This window comes from Megascapheus bottae, chromosome 21 (assembly GCF_031878675.1).
Source record: "Megascapheus bottae isolate mThoBot1 chromosome 21, mThoBot2.hap1, whole genome shotgun sequence".
NCBI lineage: Eukaryota > Metazoa > Chordata > Mammalia > Rodentia > Geomyidae > Megascapheus > Megascapheus bottae.
Genome location: NC_143529.1, coordinates 13,815,647 through 13,828,300, shown reverse-complemented (window position 1 = coordinate 13,828,300; position 12,654 = coordinate 13,815,647). Strand labels below are relative to the sequence as shown.

The 12,654-nt window shown below is 37.1% G+C and overlaps 1 protein-coding gene across 3 annotated transcripts in view; it reads right to left on the bottom strand.

Moving 5' to 3' along the window:
- Pard3b (par-3 family cell polarity regulator beta) overlaps positions 1-12,654 on the bottom strand; it is a 963,936-nt gene that overhangs the window by 658,192 nt on the left and 293,090 nt on the right. The gene's annotated exons all lie outside the window — the stretch shown is intronic.

Genomic DNA, 12,654 nt, shown 5'->3' with positions numbered 1-12,654 from the left:
CATTTTTTGTACCTTTCCCCTGTCCCCCACCAGCATCTTCTCTCATTCCCCTGCCTTGTTTATTGACAGAATTCTAAGTGACAAAAAAGAATGCTTGTGACTGCAACATGGTTCTTACTATATTTCTCTAATATTACTAAAATATTAGTTTCAGCACATGCCAAACCTTACTTTGTACTTCCTTCCCTGCCTTTCCTCACTTCCAACTATTTGTTTAAAGAAAATGTCTGTATAACATACAACCTTGCAAAAATGCAATTCCATTACTACAGTTTCAACAGATTGAAGTAGAATACACACATTCTTTTCAAAGGACACCATTAATCTCTGAGTACCAACATGTATAATTCATCAAAAACCGGTAATGCCCTTTAAATCACCCAAAACTTTATAAATGTTATAAATAACATTAAACTCATTCCAAATTTCACTGCAAACCACAGTTGAAAAGGCAATGAACTTTAAAATGAAAAACCACACAAAAAACTGGGAACTTGAGATAAAATCTAAGTATCTTTAAAAGAGGCACAATTACATTTTTCATTTAAATAATCTTACTTATAGCATCATATAAATGAAGCAAATTAGTTATTGAATCTTAATTTCACATTAATTTTACATTTATTCTTATATATTATGAATGAATATCATTTCAGAAACAAGTTTGATTTTCTTTGAGCAGTAGCTATTCTTTGTGAAAGGCAAAAAGTCTAGAACCGAACTATTTAATGTGGTAGCCACTGGCCAAGTGTGGCTGTACAGCACTTATAATGTGGTACAGTGGATGAGATGCACGTGTGTAACTCACATGTGGATTCTCAAAACTCAATAGAAAGGCAAAGCACAAATTATTTCAGAAAGTAAATCAATGTGATTGCTTGTTTATACTGAGTTAAATAAAATATATTATTCAAAATTATTTGCCTTTTACCTCTTACCTACTAGAAAATTTAACATTGCAAATGTGGCCACATGTTCTACATTATACTGCACATTCAGAATCTGTAAGTATTAATGTTGTTTGCATAACACAGATAGCATTTCAGGAGTCACTATGTGTTCACCTATAGAAAAATAGCCTTTGGCATGTGTATCTATCTATCTATCTATCATCTATCTATCTATCTATCTATATATCTATCATCTATAGATATGTATACATTTGTGTACGGATCTCTCTGTGTCTCTGTCTCTCTGTCTGTCTCTGTCTCTGTCTCCCCCTCCCCCCCACCAAATCCCATTGTCCCTCTCTCCATCTCTTACAGTACAGGGGTTTGAACTAATGACCTAGTGCTTGCTAAACAGTCATTCTACCATTTGAAATATGCCTCCAGACCTAATACCTTTGATCTTTTTCAATCAGGATGTTCTGTTTATGCCCAGGCCAGCCTTGCCCATGATGCCATCTTTATGTTTCCATTGTAGCTGGGATAACAAGTGCATGACAACAATTACTGGTTGAAAAGGGGAATGAAGAATTTTTTGTCCAGGCTAGCCTCAAAATTCCATCCTCCATATCTACATCTCACAAGCAGCCTGTATTCCAGGCATGAGCCATTACACCTGGCTTAGATCAGCTTTTCAGTGTAAAGCCTGGTCACAGTCTCTACTTCCTTATTCAGCATTCCCATCAAATAGCTCTCCTGGAGGTGACCAGTGGCTCTGGGTTGCCACATCTAACTGCCATGATAAGTTCTTGGCTTACCCTGCTCACCATCCTCTCTTCTTGGTATGCTTTTACTTCCCACTTTGGTGCTAAGTCATGACTCACCCTCTGGTTCTTCCTTCTTTGTTAGCTCCTTCACATTCTCCACCTATCTCTGATACTGAGGTAGTGGACTGTGTCATAGGACTAATTCATAGACACACATTGCCTCCTAAATTGGTTGCTCCAATCTTACCATTCAAAGATATTTCTACACTAATATACAAATTGATTTCTTTGTATGGCTTCCCCCTTAAATTTCAATATCTTAAATAACCTTTTCTTAAATATATGATAATTATCTTTTATTTAGCATTTAAAGTAACAACTTAGTTTCTCTTTGCCTTAGTCACATTCTTCAGCCTGTGTATGTCATCTCATCCAGAAGGGACTCCTGTCTTAAAAACAAAAAATCTTAGAATTGATTTTGCCTTTTCTCTGATTTACTGACATCAAATCCATTGCTCTTTAGGCTTTCTTCAACATATACTTAGAACCTAAACACATCTATCTCCTTCATCAATGTTCTGACCCAAGCCACTGTCTTCTGGTATCCATCATCTACTCTCTATAAAGTAGCTGTTGCGATTCTGTATGTGACATCATACATGAGACAATTTCACTTCCCTGCACAAATTCTTGGTATAACTCAGTGTTTCCCCAATTGATTCAAAGTTAAAGCCCTTCAAAGCCCTCATGTGCCTGGCAATGTCTCCCTCAAACCTGCCCACTGTACTTGTCTATCTTTACTTGCTGGCCTCTTTCTGTCTCTATAGTCAGTTCCACCTCTGGACTCTCTTTTGCTATGCTAGTGGGGAAAAGCCACTCTCTGTGCCACTGCTCTCATTCTGCTCTCTTTGACTAACCTTCACCACACTTAAGATAGTATTTTTGACCTCACCCTGCTTCCTCTGGCTTCCCATATCTACTTTTACCCACCTGTCATGTAGTTATATTTCAATCTTCCCCCCTCTGTTCATCCCTTCCTCCTTCTCTCACCAAAGCATAAAGTTCAATACATATGAGTTAAAGAAAGAAAATAATAACAAGTGAGTAATATTCTACCCATTGTCCTGTATACAGATATGGGTAACTACCAATTATTGCCTCAACATGGTCCCATTTCCAAGGTGAAAAAAAAAATCAAAGGCCTGTAAATAGAACCCATGCCACAAAGTTCTAAGAGTGCTCAGAGGAAAGAATTCTGAAGAGGGCTGCAGAATTGGAAACCAAAGTAAAATGAACTATCTGGAACTCAGTATTTATAAAAACTGGATGTCCTTCAGCTGACATAGGAACAGCACAAAGGAGAACATTCCAAGGAAAAAGAAACCTCATACTTCCAAGAGTGAATGAATGAGGACAGTAAATGAGTAGAAACAAAGGAGATGGGAGAGGGAGAAGAAAAAGACCCATCCATGCCAGGATAAATGTAAAGAAATAAGATGAGCTGTGGGTGTGGGGAGGAGTGGGGACCAAGACATGAGAAAGGGTATCAATGTATGTGAATTAATGCACCCCTCTATTAATGTAATGTATCCTGAATTAATGTAACACCTCTATTAATTACAATAAAATATATGAAAAAATATACCATAAACACATGCACATATGTCTGTGCAGAGATGTATACACATGCACACACATACATGAAGAACATGTGTCTACTTTTGTATAGATTTACAGGTGTTTGCCTACGGATGTACCTGTAGGTGCACCTGGGTCCATATGAAAGAATACTCTCAGGAACATGTTTCTGTCTTTACCTTCTAGTTTCTTCTTTTTAGACATTCTGATCTCAATAGAAAACTTATGATTGGAAAAAGGTAAAAATGTAACAACTCTAATCCGGTTTTTCTCAGAATTATCTTGACCTCCACTTGTAATAGTTAAAGAAAGGTATTTGTATAAGTATGTAGATACCAGGATTTATGACTGATGTCAAACCATGATAATTTTCTAGGAATGTTCTCCATCCAAGCAAAGGATTCTATCACTACACAAAATGTTCCTTGGCAGAGACAATCTTCTGTTCATCATAGGCTGCCAAGCTTCCAAATGGTAGCTGGATGAATTTTTCCTTCACCTGCAGAATTCAGATCAATAAGTGATATTTAGGGGAAAAATTAATCTAAGTGAAAATGAACACAATAGCTAAATGTTAAGCTTTAAGCTTGATGACATAGTATAAATGGAAAGAGGGTGAGTCACAAAAAATGCTAGCCAGCCTTTCAGAAAAAAAATGGAATGCATTATAATAATAAAGTAACCTGAGGATACAGTTCAGAGAAGAATGTGGCTGGCTTTCAGTGAGACTGCACTGAGCTTTTACTGCAATGTGGCAAGCATCTCTTAATAAAGCAGTATTAGAATCCGTCCAGTGAAAATATTTGCGTTATTTTGAACGCTGATTAAAACATTTTGTGGGAGGCTCCTGCACAGGAGTGCTATATACTATGCAAGGCCCACAGTGGCACTTGGCAGAAAATAAATCATCGAGCTCTAAAATCTGCTGTGGTTGCTGTCTTCATTACAGAGACCTTGCACACAGCATACAAAAACATCTATAATGTTTACAGCACCTGGATGCCTGCACTATTAAACATCAATACAATCTGTGTTCATATCATCTCCATGCTAATCAGATCGATTACTACTGATATAGTGTCTTGTCACAATACCACAATGCTAATCAAACAAATGGAGCTGTATAGAGATGATTTGGCTACATTGGTATTAAAGGCATGGAGTAAAAACAGCACAGGACACAACAGAAAGTATCCAACGTGTCCTGTATGGTGCTGCTATAGTTTTGTCAATGCTATTAAAAGACTGGATATAACAGTCTGAAAGCATAAAACGGGCTTGAAAGTGAAATGAGATTACTCTTGCTGTTTAACATGGAAGAGGTAATTAGCTGCACAGGTAATTAGATACGGATTCCTAGAATGTCCTGGTGGAGGCACTGGATGATGGGAAGTTGGATAGGATCAATGTCCCAGTTATTTTATTTTATTTATTTTTTAGAACGAAAACATCACATCCAAAAGAATATCTTCCAGGAGCTGCAGTAGAATGTGTATCACTGAATAATACAAGTGAGGAAGGAGGAGAAGAATGCTGAGGCCAGAAGAAACATCTCTGCCCATTCTAGCTAGCAGAACTGAGGCTCAATACCTGTGCCTCTCTATTGCCACTTTACAGCACTCTCAGTTGACCATGCTTCCTGGGTTTTTCTTCAGCTAATTTCATGCCCAGCAAAATTCACATAAGGATATTGAGTCTGATGATCAACAATAGTACCCAAATCATGGGAACCCATCTACTTTACTGTTCCTTTAAACAATGACCCAAGAATTAATGCTCACTATTTGTCTAATATACACACAGTTTGTTCAGAAGCATGTGCTTTTATCCACTGAGGTAGGCACTCTTACCTTTGAACGTAGAAGCGAATAAAACTTCTTGACTACAGACTGAATCACTTTGTCTGGCTGTTAAGAAAGTACGATCGTTACCCAAATCATTGTCCTGGTCCATGTGGTGTGTGTTACCTTTCACCTATGCATTCAATTGAGAGTTGTGAAATGCCTGCTGTGCATACAGCTCTGAAGCAAATCATACCTGTCTGCACTCACTGAAGCCACCATCCCACGAGGCAGCCCTTGACTGCCAGCTGGGAGCTGTGTGGAGTGAGGACTGCTGAGTGCTGCCTGCTGGCGTGCACACATGGCACAGTAAATCCTGCCCTCAATTGCAATAAAGCGGATAGCCCCAAAGAACACATACCAGAAGGAAAATTACACATGACTGTGCATCAATCCCTACAGGAAGAAACATCACACAATATAATTCAGAAGGTTTTAGAATCAACAGTTCCATGTAATTAATTGGAGTCTTTTGCACTGGAACAGTTAGTTAGCAGTCCACTAACTTTATATTTTCTTCACCATCTTCGTCTTCTTTGTGGAATGAGTAGGCGATAGGAAACGTTAAAACACTGACATTGAGCATGGCCCTCAGAAATATGTCCAATCAAGCCAGTGGGCTGGCTAGAAATCATGTGGCACCAGTAATAAACTTTACTCAACTAATATTTACTTTTTTCTGAGATGTAAAAAACTTGTTCAAGAGGCTAAGCTCAAAATTTTTATAGCAGTGTGTTAAGACATATGGACTGTATCAATAAAGTAAATAAAAGTAATTGAAAAATTCTGATTTGTACACAATGCTAGCTTATTTGTTCTAAATGTTCATAATGTTATTTTCTGCTACATATCCATTTAGGAAGGGAAAGTGGTACTTCCATCTTGAAGGACTTGAATAGTTCTGTGGGTGGGACTGATTCCATGGGTGCTTTGAATGGGTAATGTTCTGCTGTTCAATTATTGTTACTGAATTGCCCACTGAGGAAGTTGGTAAGCATCAGTATCCTTTTTAAACAGGATACAAAGAAAATCACCACATGTTGTTATATAAGCAACCCTTCTGTGCCTTTCTTAGGGATATAAGAAGCATTAAAATGATAAAGAAAGAACAAAGCAGGTCTTGAAAGGGAACTGACCTGTACCAGTGTCATTGAGGGACTGGATTATAATGACTCTTAAGAATGGATAAATCTGCAAAGCAAATCTGGAGTACTGGTAGACAAATGAAAGCGAAACCTGATAGAGCACCACTGGATATGGAAGCACTAAACTCTGAGGCTATTGATGCTTCATCTACTTAAGTTGTCTTTTGTACCTAATCTTCCCCTTAAGGCTTTATCTAAATGATTAACATTCCCTTTAAAGTTTCTATTTCTTTAGTTTATATAATTCATAAGGCTTTGTGTTTTCTAAATCATTTAGCTTTTCTCTCCCTTTCTACTTTTAGATTATACTTATTATTATTATATTGGATTCCCAAGAGTTTCTATTACAAAAAAGTAAATTTTACTCATATCTTATCATCTTGCCTTTACATAGTCTGACACAGTTAAGTTCTCTTTGACAAAGAACATTCAAATCCTTAGAGACCCAGTTCTCTTTCTCCATCTTCTCTTCTATTTTTTTTAAAGAACATCTTGGGTTGGTTCACTACATTTCTCATTGTGGGTCATATCCTCAGCTTCAACTACCTAATCCATTAGACATTCACCTATAATTAGAGAGGGATTCCAAAATTTCTAGAGAACCATGGACTTCACACTTCCAAACTTTTCTCTTCCCACAAAAAACTAAATCTTGCTCCTCCTGTCTGTCATCCCCCTTCCACCTCCCCACTACTCTCCTGTGCTCACCTACAGCCTTCCTCCCAGCGGCCCTTCTTCTTTCATCTTAACCCATTAGAACCATGGAGCCTGTCAAGCTCAGGGTACTCTCATCAAGGCCAGCTCAAATTTCACCTCTACTAGAAACTTTTCTGGCTATTCAAATTCACAGGTATCCCTTCAACATTAATTCAGAAAATCCAATGCCCATGTTAAAATCTGGCATGATAGCACACACACTTTGGTCTTAGACTTCCTGAAGGATTGCCATGCACTGCTTGTCCACTTTCCACATATCATGCATCATGTGACACTGCCTCCTGTACTGAGGATGGAGAAATGATTTTAAACCCAACACAATGCCCAAAGGGTGTAAAGAGAAGACACATACAATGGTAACCCTTCAATATGATTAAATCAAAGCAAAAAGAAGCATTCTCATATCCAGCAGTTTGGCTTTGTTTTGATTTATAAAAGTCGTTTGCCACCATTCTCAAATACATTGATCATACTTTGAATGTGACATAACTGTTCTGCTTCCCAAACTTGCTACAACTTGCCAGCATACACAAAGAACACCTCAGACATGGCCAGGCTGTGCTCAAGGTGAGCAGTTATCCCCATTTTCCTGGACATAGCACAAACCAGTAATGCTTCAGCTTTAGTAACATTCTACTAATTCTGAAACAAAAATGCATGCATGTGGCGAATGACTCAGCCTCTAAAAAAGGCTTAAATAAAAATAATCACATTGTTTGAGAACAGAAGATTGTGTTTAATTGGTAATTTGTGGGTTTTAAGATGGAAACACACTACTGTGGATTCTAATGCTCTGTTAATAAATGAATTAGAGGAATAAAATCCAATTACTATTCATCTCAATGAACAGATAACTTTCTACAAACAACAACTAGAAGAACCAGAGAGATTCCATTTACCTAGTTTTGAACAGATGGAAATGAAAACTGAGTACAAAAAGCAACACTAAACTCTCTTTATGGATTAGCTGTGTAAAATGCTCAGTATAATGATACACACCCAGTGGAAATCTGAAAATACATCACTGTCTAGGAGACAACAGTAGTGACTGTTACGAAGTCATGGTCATTAGGCTAAAGCCATATCATTTTTTTAAATGTGTTTTTAGAATGTCTTGATCTTAAACCTACTACCTAAAAACATCTTAAAGGGTGAGAGTTCCCATGTATTTGCCTGTCCAGATCATTGTTAGGGCACAGCAAATAATTTTGCTCCTAAGCTATCCAAGCAACTCCACAAAGAGTTGTATTATGGCAGATATATATACATATATGTATATATATACATATATATACACACATATACATATATATACATGTATATGTATATGCACATATATATGTATATATACATACACACACACACACACACACACACATATATATATATATATATATATATATATATATATTGAATATAGTGGGTCATAGGGCTTGAACTCAGCCTGGGCGCTATCCCTGAGCTCTTCAGCTCAAGGCTTCCACCCTACCCCTGGGTCTTAGCACTGTCTCTGAGCTGTTCAGCTCAATGCTACTGATCTACCCTTGAGCCAAGCCCCACTTTCTATTTTCTAGAGGTTAATTGGAGATAAGAATCTCATGTCCTTTTGTGGCTTTGAACCTTGATCCTCAGATCTCAGCCACCTGACTAGTTAGGATTACAGGTGTGAGCCACGGCGTCCAGCTACGGCTTAATTTTTTGTGATTTCAAATGCTTCACAGATATCAATCCCTCAACAATATCGAAAATTTCATTTGTTAAAACTGGTATTCTGTCTTAGGACCATTAATCAGAACTGCCAAGAATAAAAGAATTACATATGCTATCAATAAACTCACCACTGAGTTAATTGACATGCACCACTCAGAAGTTTTCAAATTAGATCTCATAGCTTTTCCAGTTTTGAGTGGGGATGTTGGTATTCAATACAGTGCTCTTGATGTTTCAGAAGGGACTCAAATTTTATGTCACAATGGACACCATAATCTAGGATGAAAATATAGCTGTAAAATAAAAGTATGTTGGGAACTTATAACTTTGTTTTTCACTCTAGTTATCGGAAAGCACTGGGGTAAAATTTTGTCCTCATAACTCTCAGTTAAGATTAAGATGGAACCCAGAAAAGATTAACTAGACGGCTGGCTCTTGTCTTCTTTGATAGTTGGCTAAGCCTGGCAAAAGCTTATGGATTATTTTTTTAAGCAAAATTAAAGGATCCCAAGGAGTTCAAAGGCTATTTGATTAAGCCTCAAAACTGTGTACAAAAGACAGTAATGGAAAAGTGAATTTACAATTCAGCTGTTCTGTATAGGTGGCCAAGTACATCCTAGCTCCACTTGGAAAATGAAGCATGGGAGAAGGAAAATTGTTTTGGTGATGATCCTCATTCTCACAAGCTGTTTCAACACATCATAGGCACTTCAGGTGAATGGTTTATGGATCATTTGGCATTCCTTCTATAAATATTTCTGGAATCAAGACAAAGAATGCTAATTCTACTTGAATATGGAGATACAATTTGTAAATATTCAATGTTTTCATAACTTTCAAATTAAGACATATGTGTCACTGCCTATTTATGGCATGTTATATTCTCTACCATTAAAATCAGGTCAATTACTTACTTTTAATTTCTATGCTTTATAAGAGTTAGTCTCAGTATTTGTTTGTGTGCTTGCTTGTTTTTGTGCTAGTCCTTGGACTTGAACTCAGGGCCTAGCCTCTTTGCCTGAGCTTTTGTGTTCAAGGCTAGTGCTCTACCACTTGACCACAACTCCACTTCCTATAACATTCTCTAAGTAGCACAATCTCAGATCCAAAGTGATTTTCCTGATTATAATCTGTGGTTATTTTTGGTCTTTAACAGAAAAATCATGCAATCTGCCCTATAGAACTTTCATGACGATGTGCTCAAACTAGAACAAATGATAAATACTATTCTTTTCTAGAGAAAATATTGCTTAAACAAGCATATTTGCTTCATGTTTATGTATTAAAAAAAAAACAAGCCAGGCACCAGTGGCTCACATTTGTAATTCTAACTACACAGGAGGCTGAGATCTGAGGACTGCAGTTCAAAAGCAGTCCAGGTATGAAAATCTGTGATACTTTTTATCTCCAATTAACCACCAGAAGACCAGAAGTGGCATTGTGGCTCAATGTGGTAGAATGCTAGCCTTGAGCAAAAGAGCTCATGGATAGTGTCTAGGCCAAGAGTTCAAGCCCACGACTGACAAACAAAACAAAACAAAACAAAACCACTGTACTATTTCCATAAGAAAGTTTTATACTCTATTTACAGTACAATTATTTGTTTGGAAAAATTACAAATGATTAAGCAAAGCAAGCTATTGGTTACAGTGCTATAATCATGTATAAAATACTCAAATTACAAAACTCATTTCCAGTGATACTGAGAAAGTTTATGTATACTTAGCATAATATTACCTACAGGTTAGAGAAAAATTAAGAAATGCTTTCTAGACATGAGTCTTTTACAGGAGCATGAGAAGATCATTCTGCCCACAGAAAGAAGTCCAGGATCTTCTATCCCTCAGTGAAAGTTAGCAACTTTGACCAGAACTGCCAAACTCATCCAGAATAGTATTTTATGGCATCCTCAGTTAACTCCCTGAGGTTCTATTGCCCTTTTTAAGATAGGAAAAAGGTGGAGAGGTAAGATTGTGAACTTCTTCAGTCATGCTTTCCACATAGAGATGATGACTCTGAAATCATTCTGAGGCAGAAGTCCCAGCATAGAAACCCTGCTGCCTTAATTCAGATGGTCTATCTGTCAAAGAGTCTGATTACCAATACATAAGCTGTCTTTTGTGGAAAATGAAGAGGGAAAAGAAGAAGCAAGGTAGACATCCAACCCACAGAGAAATCTTTGGCAAGAAGCCATTTTCCAGAAGCTAGTATTCTACTGACATCTCTAGATTACCCAACACCATTCTAAAGCATAAAAGAAGCATTGTTTCATTATTTTCCTCATGGAAAATGTAATCTAGAAAAATACTTAAAGCAAGTTAGCACTAAACTTAATAACTCTGCATTTAGTGGTAGTCAAGATGGTTAGCCATGAGTTTTCACAGGATTCATACTTCCAGGAGACAGGAATTATACAGAATTTTCAATGTGAGGAATAAACAATGTGCTTTCTAGAAAATGCAAGCTTTTGAAATTAAAATCCAATGTAGTTTTGGATTCCACAGAGAGAGAAGAATTAGTTCACTCCTTCATTCTTTAGTGCAGGAGGGACCCTGCTTTCTGCTTTGGTAGAGTCAACAGGAATATGCCTAGAAGTACATCTAGGGAGATGTCTGTGCTCCCAGCCACAACAACACACCTTAGTGTGGCTCCCATCCGTGTAGTCAGCTAGATGGAAGACAGTTTAAGGAGAGAACATCATATTGTCCCTCTTGCCACAACACACAAGATTCAAGGATCGTTTATGAGCATCCACATACAATTCTGGGAGAAGAAAAGAGACACGCTGACAATGGTAACTGGTGACTAGGTAAACCACGACTCCTAACCAGGAACACGCTCAACAGTCCACTCTTTCATTTCCATTGGCTCTTGAGAAAGGAAGGGAGGGAGGGAGGGAGATATAGAAGACAAAGAGAAAGAGAGAATGGAGACACAAAGACACAGAGATACACACAGAAAGACTGATGAACAAAAGCATATAAAAATATTAACCATATTGGCATACTCTGAAAAAATTAAAAAATAAGATAAAGGAACTAAAAGATAACATCTCACACATTTCTAAAGCATAGACATCATGTGAATTCATGTTTCACCAAACTATGATGTAGATATTGTTTTTTTGTCAATGCTGTAAACTTATTTCATAAAGTTGGAAGACGTTCCATAGAATTTCTTAACCTTACCCAAAAGATTTTACTTTCAAAGATTTTCAGGCTGATTTTTCCCCTTTAAGAAAATAAGATAAAATACTAATTCAAGATGCCAAGAGACATACATAAACAGAAGCATTCTAGCACGTTTGTTCTGCTATAATTGCAGGATGTTGGCTCCACTCCTAGGTAATTATTGCATTACTTACCCAAGGCTCCCTGTAGGATTATGCAATTTTTTAAAGTAGTTAGACCAAATATCCTGTCCATGGGAAAGTAATTTGTGTGGTGCCCCATGTCAGTTGTATGTTTCTGGGAGATAACAAGGCTTTTGCATACTCAGCTACATTTCAAATTACATGTGCTTAGGCACATGCTATTTCCTCTACCCACTCTATAACTGTGATACATATAAACATTATATATTATATATAACCTCATATATAGAGAGAGTTCATTCATATATATGTATATAATATGTATATATATATATATTTGTATCTCATTGGGAACTTGCCAAAGAAGACACAAACAGCAGATAAGTGCACTATGCTAAATTATGTTAAATCACAAACAATTCTTCTACACTTCCTTAAAGAACATCTACAGAAAAACTTTTCCTGAACTTTGACAGCCTCTTCAAAAAAAAACCCACGAGGAATGAATTATCTTTCAAAGAAGGAAGTGATTTTTAGAGCAGTCTATGAATCAAAAGTTGGCAGTCTGCAGCAGAAAAATCATGGATCCAATCTTTTTACTTTTGAGAAGCAAAATCTAGGTATATCAAAGAAAAG